The following is a 9,775-nucleotide window of genomic DNA, read 5'->3' as shown; positions in this document are numbered from 1 at the left end:
GGTCTTCTTTCTATTCTACCAACCAGACACTCCAATCCCTGTCCTTCATGCCTGAAAGCCTTTCTTTCCTTCCTCATCTTCACATCCTTCAAGATTTTTTTCAAGGAGTAGCTAAAAAGTCTACCTTCTACAGGAAGAGTTATTGGATTCTCTCTTGGTATTTTACTATTTATTCTGTATATAGCTCATTTGTTCATTCAAACAATTATGCAGCTCTGTTTCTCTGTCTGCTACTCATTTTGGGGGGCCTCCCTCCCCTCTCCATCCCTAAGCACTCCCCAAAAGATCTTAAAAAGTCCTCCATCTGAAAGTAGAAGAATGGGTTCTGGGAAAGTGTGCTACCTCTGCTACAACCAAACTGGGGGCTTGGATTAATACCTCTGGTTCTTAGGGAGGAGATCTTGGTGTGCTCCACCTACCTGCTTGCATCTAGCCCCAGTAGGTTTGTCTTTTATCAGTCCATTCCCAGAAAGACTTGCTTCTGGAAGGGTTTGGGATGTTGAGGGATAGAGAGATGTATACTACTGTCAACAATTACACCAATGGCTTCTTTGTATTTGGATGACTTGGACTCAAATTTCACTAAAGCCATGCTGTATGAGAAGTTCAGACCTCCCAGATCCATGCTCTCCAATGGAGCCTTCAAGGGCAGGAGTCAGCAGATACTGAACATGCCCCAGATACCATGAACTTTGATGCAATTAAAGGCAACCCAATCTTCTTGGTATTTCTCATTAAGGAAATCAAGAATTAGGGATGTTTTCATGAAAAACCTGGATAAATCCAAAGCAACATGGCATTAAGAAACTTATGCATTTGAGAACAATTTGCTCAGCAAGGTGATGTGTGATGAGAATGTTTCTAAAGATTATGCATTTGGACACTTTTAAACCCAGGAGCTTGGAGATAGGGCCACTAAGGAGATGGATGACATGCTCCATATTACTCCAAAGTGTTTGTTGGTAGATTTAAGTCAAAGGAAGAACCAGAAGTGGAATTCAAAGCCAAAGCAAAGGAATTAACCGATATTAATTAAACAAACAAACAAACAACCTGTGTATTGATATGGATGATGAAAGATTGAAGAAACATTTTGGCAAGTATAAAAATTTGAGTGCAAAAGTCTTGACTGACTCTAGTGGAAAAATCCACACACTTTGATTTTGTGAAGTTTGAGAAAAATGAGGATGCCAATAATCCAGTTGCAGAACTGAATGGAAAAGACACCAATGGAAAAATAGTATTTGTATCTGGGCACAGAAAAAAGTTGAATGTTAGATTTAATGAAAATAGAAATTTGAGCAGTTAAAACAGGAGAGTTTGGCTGCTACGAGGGGGTGGATCTCTATAATAAGAAACTAGGTGATAACATTGGTGATGAAAAATTAAGGAAGGAATTTTATTCTTTTATATCAATTATCTGTGCTAAGGTGATGCTCAAAGATGGGTGAAGTAAAAAGTTTGGTTTTGTTTACTTTTCTTGGCCTACTGAGGCTACCAAACTAGTGACAGAAATGAATGATTGCATCGTGGGCACCAAAGCCCTGTGTCTTGACTTGCCCAAATGAAGGAAGAAAGAAAAGCCCAATATATTCAGCATATTGCAGGAATGAGAACCCTCCCTGATCATTAATCAGTTTCAACCAACTCTGGGGAGTATTTCATGCCAGTGGTGCCCAAGGTTCAGATAGACCTTCTTATGCTTTCAATTAAGTAGCCCAAATGAAACCTAATCTATCATGACAACAATTTCAAAGATCTCAAAGCTTCAAGAAATGCCAAACACCATTCTCCAGTCTGGGCCACTCTTCACCATGTGATTCCAGCCAGGCTTCTTGTAATTTGTCTACTATACATCTGCAAGTGGGAGTGTTAACTGCTATGCAAAATTTATCTCCTAGATCCTTTGTAGCCTGCACCAAGAGATTTCCTCCTCATAAATATGCTGCAGTCGTCCAAAGTCCTCATCCAGCTACCCAGACTTTAACAAGATCTCAGCCAGCATTCCATGTACATGTTCCATGTCAGAAACTCATGCTGTATGTAGTTTTTTCACAGCAACACAAGTAGATGCTGCAAGAGTGTTTCCATTGATTCAAATCATGCACAATGATTTAATGGGGAAGTATTAAGTTGCTAGAGACTGTTGTACATTCTGGAATCTCCAGAATCACTCCATTCAAAGGTGGAAGAAGCTGTTATGGTATTACAACCTCATTATGTCAAGAAAAATGCTGTTCAGAAGATGGTCATGGTTGCTGCTCTTTCTTAGACCAGAAAAACTGGATACTCTGAAGCTAATTAGTTCCTACATTAGATGTTCACTCAACAGGTGGAGATTTCTTCATGGTACTACAGACTGAACAATAGATCACAGAACAAGCTGCTGCCATTTTGTATGTTTTTTGGGAAGTAGGGGAGAAATCAATTTGAAAAAAATCAATTCTTAAGAACCTACATGTTTTCAAATACTCAAAATCAACAGGTTTCTTGTGTGGTCTGAATTCTGTTAATGTTTAATCTGATTTGTGTTTTCTAAAAAAGCTTTTCTGACAGTATTTTCATTTTGGTTTTGTTGGGAAATGTTTTTATTGAAATATCTAATTTACAGAGTCTGAAAAAATATTTCTCGATAAAGAATCAAAACAAAAAAAAATCTATGTATTGACAAGATACATTTAGGAGAAATTGGAGGTGAGATCACTTATTGATTGAGTTAAAATGGCAGATACCTCATAAGGCATTGGAAAAATTTGTGGTACATGAAATGGTGCAACTATCTTACTAACAACATTTATTGTCAAAAAGTGACATAAACAAATAAAAAACTCTCATATATCTATAGCACTGATGGAAATTCCCTCCAGTGATGCAAATTGTGCATCCCTATTGTGCCTGCCCATTCTTTTCAACTCCTGTCTCCAAAAATACCTCTATTATTGCCATAAACTGTCCATCCCAATGTTCTAGATTTTCTTGACATCCAGAGGTGTTACAGGACCATTTTCAGTGTCATCCCTTGCCTTTGCTAAATGACTGACCATCTCTTTTCCTTACTGTGCCATATAATTCCTTGATGATATCTTTTAGAGGTAGGTCTCTGTTATGGGCCAGAACTCTGAACTTGAAACAAAGGATTTTTATAAGGTGCTAAGTCAGTGGAATTGATAGACAATGATAGTTCAGTACATGTACTTAGTATTTAATATAGATCTATAAGATTCACACCTATGATGAGAGAGCATATAAGCTCAGACAAACTCAGCCAGAATGCTAACTAGGGAAGACAGAGAAGTGGTGATGGTCCTCCTGCCTCCCCCACAGAAACCAAGACACATTCAGTAAGACCTCAAGAAAGCTGGTCTTGGCCCCAGGCAAGGAGACAATAAAGGATCTGGACTTTAACACCTGGCTATTTGTGTGGTAATTATTCTGAACTGAAATGAAGGCTGCTCCCAGAGATCCCAAGAAAACCCCAAAGAGAATATTACAGGTCTCAATTTATGTGAATGATGAATCTTCTGAAGTGATTTGAATTTGTACCATTCAAAATTGCAATTATGTAAAATATTGGAATTGATTGTGACTGGTAGAAGCATGTGGCAAAAATTTAAATAAGGATAAAATTTAAATCAGGATCTAGATGTACTGTTCTTTGGAGTATCCCATTGGTTTCTGGTAAAGATGGTACCTTTTCATTACCCTCAGTGTAATAGTTACTTTCATTTCATTGGAAGTCATTGTGTTCTATTCTTTGTGAGCATAAACATATTACCCAGGAAATATATCATGAGGAAAGAAGATGGGCTGATTCTTTAGAGAATCTATAGCCTGAGTGTTGCCCTCGTAATCTCAAACTGTGAAAAGACCTAGAGAAAACTCTTCTTAATGTTGACTATCTATCTGTACTATGGGGGATTTGTGGAAGAATGTGGGTGTGAGTGCCCATATAGGTAAAGTCATGGGTACATGGATATATTGAAGTATTATTAAGAAAGCATGAAATTTAAAAATATCTTGAAGGGCCAAGCCATATTAACTGACACAGTACATTTTTTTAATCCACAAAGCATAGAAAATAGAAACAATAGAAACAAAGTGTTTATTTCAAAGTAAGTTATATTATCTATTTGCAATTATTAGTATTTATAATACATTGCTGAGATAAATTATACTAAATTATAAGCAAATTTGCAACAGTCAATATATTTGGTGTTCCTAGCATTAATGAAAGCTTTTTAAAAGCAGATTTGTGTCCTTTGATCACCAGGACTCAATGTAGAAGTAAGGAAGGAAAACTTACCATTGGGCAAGTACTGTTGCCAAAACATAAATTACATAACATCAAATTTAGTCCATCATAGTAGTTCATCTGCATTCTTCTGAGACCCTAGTCATTAGGCCATGTGATCTCTGGTGTTAATAGAGCTGGACAATCATTTCATTGAGGAAATAGCTGTATCAGAGGTGTGACTAGTCTCGTGGGAGTGAAGGGTTATTTAAGTTTGTCACGTCAAAATGAAAATTCCTAAAGGAGCTGGATGTTAGCACAGAGGAGGTGCTAGTTCTAGAATGGAAATCTGTCCAAATAACACTCTTCAATTTGCTAATGCAGTTGAAAGCTTGTATTGCCAAACTCTGTGCTTAAATGGCTGTACAGGACATGAAGCTGTGATTCTTCAGTTTGATTTGTAGATAAACAGGGCTGGTGCTTTTGGCAAATTGCAAAGAAGGTAAAGTTTGTCCTAGTTTCCCATATTTTCCTCCTTTTGGTGCTCATTTCTGAGGATCACTTAGTCTTTCCCCTTTAGAAGGGCAATATGAGATACTAGAAGGAAAAGAGATAAAATGCTTGTACTCTGTGTTTTCATAGCCATAGTCACATCAGTTGGGTGGAAAGAAGTAAGTAGAGAGAATAACTACAGAAAGATGATGAGGGTTGGAAATGCTGAAGCCAAGAGAAGAAAGCAACTTTTGAGTGAACCCAAATGTACATGTCTATGTCTGTAAGTGTGTGTGTGTGTGTGTGTGTGTGTGTTGGGAATCTGGGATATGTAGCATTGAGTAAGCCTGAAGGAGAGCGTAACATTCAATTGGGACCAATTCTTTCCACTGGAAAGTCAGCTGGGGCAGAGATCTAGATTGGTGAACCCATGAATTTCCCAGTGTGGGAGAAGACTGAAATACTTTAAGATTCAGCCTCCCAAAAAAAATCATCATCAGAGCAGAGTGAGTAAAAAGGGAGCAAAAGAGGGGAAAGGGAAGGAAAAGATCTCAGAAAAAAGAAAACTCAGACCTTAAATATAAGCAGATAAATCAAGAGAGAAAGCATTAATAATAGAAGGAAATATGGTCTCCAGATTTAGTAAATAAGTTGAATCATCTGTGAAGACATACTAGAAAATAAAAGAAAATGATTTGCTAATTGATGATATAGCAGAACCTGTGAAATGTGAGGAAAAGATAGAATCATAACACACTTCCCAAGTGGTTTAAAAATTAGAATTATGAGAGCAAAATTTATGACCTGCACAGTAAAAATAATGATCAGAAGAGGAAAAACTGCAATGTGTAGTGGCAAGTTTAATTAAAGAAATAAAGAGAATAGATTAATAGATTGGGAGTGCAAATACATAGAAGAGAAGAACAATCTAAAATAATACTAAAAGAAAATATGTTCATTAATCTAAGCAAAACATATGATTTTGAAAATAAGATGTATAAAGGCAGTCTAGAGATCTAGGTCTCCTAGAATAAAAGAAGACAAAAAATCTATATATTATGATTCAAGAAATAATATAGTGGAACTGCCCAGAACTTCCAGCCATAGAAAATGAAACACTGATCAAAAGAATTCCCGTATTACCGCCAGAAAAAAAAAAAAAAACACAATTTGTTTAATTCCTAGGCTCCCCTGCTGGCAACCATAAGCATAGTACAGGGTTTACACACACACACACACACACACACACACACACACACACCAGAACCTGGAATCACATATATGTGTAACTATGTTTTAGTAATTTTATTATCATTATGAATTTTAAACTATCAGGAAACATAAAAATTTCAATATACAAAGAAGAATGAAAGAGGATTGAATATTAATATGTGAACTTTTAATGTATAATTTGTCTTTAATGTTTTAAATTCAATAAGATTGTAAAAAGGAAAATTTAAAATACCATCCTATTTGTATTTCCTTCTGAACTTAGTTTTATTCTTTGTCATTTAAAATATTTTATTGTTTTTTTTAAATAAAAAATCTGAATTATCACCTACCAGCTGCCTCCCCCCTTTCTAACAATTAAGTATAGGCAAGCAAAACAAATCAACACATTAAATATATCTGAAAATTGATATCTTTTTTATTATAGCTTTTTATTTACAAGATATATGCATGGGTAATTTTTCAGCATGGAACAATTTTTCTTCTCCTTCCCTCCACCCCCTCCCCCAGATGACAGGTAGACCAATATATGTTAAATATGTTAAAGTATGTATACATATCTATACAGTTATTTTGCTGCATAAGAAGAATCAGACTTTGAAATAATGTACAATTAACCTGTGAAGGAAATAAAAAATGCAAGCAGACAAACACAGAGTGATTAAAAATGCTATGTAGTGGTTCCCACTCAAATCCCAGAGTTCTTTTGCTGGGTGTAGCTGGTTCTATTCATTTTTGAACAAATGGAACTGATTTAGTTCATCTCATTCTTGAAGAGAGCTACGTTAATCAGAATTGATCATCATATAGTATTGTTGTTGAAGTATATAATGATCTCCTGGTCCTGCTCTTTTCACTCAGCATCAGTTCACGTAAGTCTCTCTAGGCCCTTCTGAAATCATCTTGTTGGTCATTTCTTACAGAACAATAATATTCCATCACACTCATATCCCACAATTCATTCAGCCATTCTCTAATTAATGGGAATCCATTCAATTTCCCGTTTCTAGCCAAAAACAGAAAATTGATTTCTTTTTCTGTATTTCCACACCATTTTTTTTTTTTTTTTGGTGAAAAGGAAGGAAGCAGGTTCCATCATCAGTCTTGTAAAGTCATCCTTAGTCACTCCATTGGTTAAAGCTGTGAGGTTTTTTTTCCAAAATGCTTTTCCTTTTCATTATTATGCTCATAATGTAAATAATTCTGCAGTTTTTACTCATTTTATTCTTCATCAGTTTAACAGTTGTAGCTGGATTCTCTGAATCTATTGCTTTCATAATTTCTTAAGTTAAATCATATTTTATTACATTCTACAGTTTTTAGCGATTCCTCAAATTATAGACATTCATTTTATTCCTAGTTCTTTGTTATAACAAAGTAACAAATTTTTCCATCTTATTTGTGTGTATGTGAGTGTATGTGTGTGTATATATGTGTGCAATAGTGACTTTTTAATCCAGGGGTTGATGTTGGTGTTCTTGAATTTATCAAGCTTGATTATTTTTAGATCTTGCTTACTCAATGTGTTCCATTGATTAACTTTTCTATTTTAAACAAATAGTTCTGATGAGTAGTGCTTTCTCAAACAATTTGAGAATTGATACTCCTAAAAATAGTTTTCTGCATTTTGCTTTTAACCCCTTTGAGGTATTAGACTATTAGGGATAATCACTAATCAAAGGGCATGTACAGCTTAGTTACTTCTTAAGTCTGGATCCAAATTATTTTTTAGAATTGCTGAGTCAAGTTAAAGTTAAAACAAAAATTTGTGTGCCTGTGTTTCCATTGCCATCCCTTTCCCCCAACAAGTGCAGTTTTTTTTCATCATTTTTGCCAATCTCATGAGTATGAGATGGCTCCTAAGTTATTTTTTAAATTTGGATTCCTCCTATTATTAGTGATTTGGAGTAGTTTTAATAGTTTGTATTTTCTTCTTTGAAATCTGCCAATTCTAAAAAATAAAGTAGTCAATCAGTGGAATAGTTTAGGATCATAGGACAAAATAAGCAATAACTGTAGCAATCTAGAGTTTGATAAACCCAAAGACCCCAGCTTTTGGGATAAGAACTCATTATTTGATAAAAACTGCTGGAAAAATTTGAAACTACTTTGGAAGAAATTAGGGCTCAACCCACCACCTAACATCACATATTATCTAAATGGGTTCATGATTTAGACATAAAAAATGATATCATAAGCAAATTAGAAGAACATGGTATAGTTTACCTTTCAGATCTGCGAACAAGGAAATAATATATGTCCACAGAAGAACTGGAACTCATAACTGAACACCAGATAGATAATTTTGATTATATTAAGTTAAAAAGTTTTGTACAAACAAAAGTAATGCAGACAAGATCAGAAGGGAAGCAATAAATTAGAAATTATTTTTGCATTTAAGGATTCTGATAAAGACCTCATTTCTAAATTATATAGAGAATTGACTCAAATTTATAAGAATCTCAAAAGATATGAACAATTTTCAGATGAAGAAATTAAATCTATTTCTAATCATATGATAAGATGCTCTAAATTATTATTAATCAGAGAAATGCAAATTGAGAAAACTCTGAGATGCCACTACATACCTGTCAGATTGGCTAAGATGACAGGAAAAGACTAAGAAGAATGTTGGAAGGGATGTGGGAAACCTGAGATACCAATACATTGCTGGTGGAGCTCTGTGTAATATTCTCTCTAAAATGTAATGTTCTCTGTTGAGGTTTTCTTGGGGTCTCTGGAGGCAGCCTTTGTTTCAGTTCAGTAATCACCACAAGTGCAGCCAGGTGTTAAAGTCCAAATCCTTTATTGTCTCCTTCAAAGTCCTAGCTCCTTCACTTGGAGCTCGGCTAGTTTTCTTAGAGGCTTATCTCTCTCTTTAGTTCCCAGAGCTTGAGCTCCTGCCTCCTTCTCTGCCCTCTAAATTTGCAAAGGTTTGTGCTTCAGCCTCCAGCCACCACAAAGGTGGACGATGAAATGAATGTTTCAGCCTCCAAGAGCTTCTAGTGAGCTTGTCTCTTTTCTGGCCCTGAGAGCTTCTCCTTCTATGCTCCTTACTGAGTATAAACCAATCATTATATCACTAGGAAACCATTATTTGTTGTAGGATTAAATCAGTTCTAAACTAGATTTAACCATTGTCTCCTCAATTCCACTTAGTACCTTATTTCAAGTTCTGGCCCATGACATCTCCTTGTAGGAGTAAATCAATCATACTGAACCATGCTAAATTAGGTAACGATTGTCTTTATCAATTCCACTGAATCCTTGTGAGAATCCTTTGTTTCAAGTTCAGAGTTCTGGCCCATAACAGTTGTGATTGGATCCAGCCATTCTGGAGAGCAATTTGGAACTATGCTCAAAAAGTTATCAAACTGTGCATATCCTTTGATCCAGCAGTGTTTCTATTGGGCCTATATCCCAAAGAGATCTTAAAAAAAGGAAAGGGACCCACACGTGCAAAAATGTTTGTGGCAGCCCTTTTTGTAGTGACAAGAAACTGGAAATTGAGCAGATGCCTGTCAGTTGGAAAATGGCTGAATAATTTATGGTTTCTGAATGTTATGGAATAATATTGTTCTATAAGAAATGACCAGGAGAATGATTTTAGAGAGGCCTGGAGAGATTTACATGAATTAATGCTAAGCAGAATGAGAAGATCATTGTACAGGACAACATCAATACCATATGACGATCAATTCTGATGAATGTGACTCTTTCCAAAAATGAGGTAATTGATGCCAGTTCCAATGATCTTGTGATGAAGAGAGCCATCTACAGTCAGAGAGAGGAACTGAATGTGGATCACAACATAACATTCTC

At 35.6% G+C, this 9,775-nt stretch overlaps 1 pseudogene; it reads left to right on the top strand.

Annotated features, from left to right (window-relative positions):
• The first annotated feature begins 764 nt into the window (after positions 1-764).
• On the top strand, positions 765-1,309 carry LOC127561217 (polyadenylate-binding protein 4-like; annotated as a pseudogene).
• The last annotated feature ends 8,466 nt before the right edge of the window (positions 1,310-9,775 follow it).

This window comes from Antechinus flavipes, chromosome 4 (genome assembly GCF_016432865.1).
Source record: "Antechinus flavipes isolate AdamAnt ecotype Samford, QLD, Australia chromosome 4, AdamAnt_v2, whole genome shotgun sequence".
Taxonomy (NCBI): Eukaryota; Metazoa; Chordata; class Mammalia; order Dasyuromorphia; family Dasyuridae; genus Antechinus; species Antechinus flavipes.
This window is presented reverse-complemented; position numbering and strand designations above follow the sequence as displayed.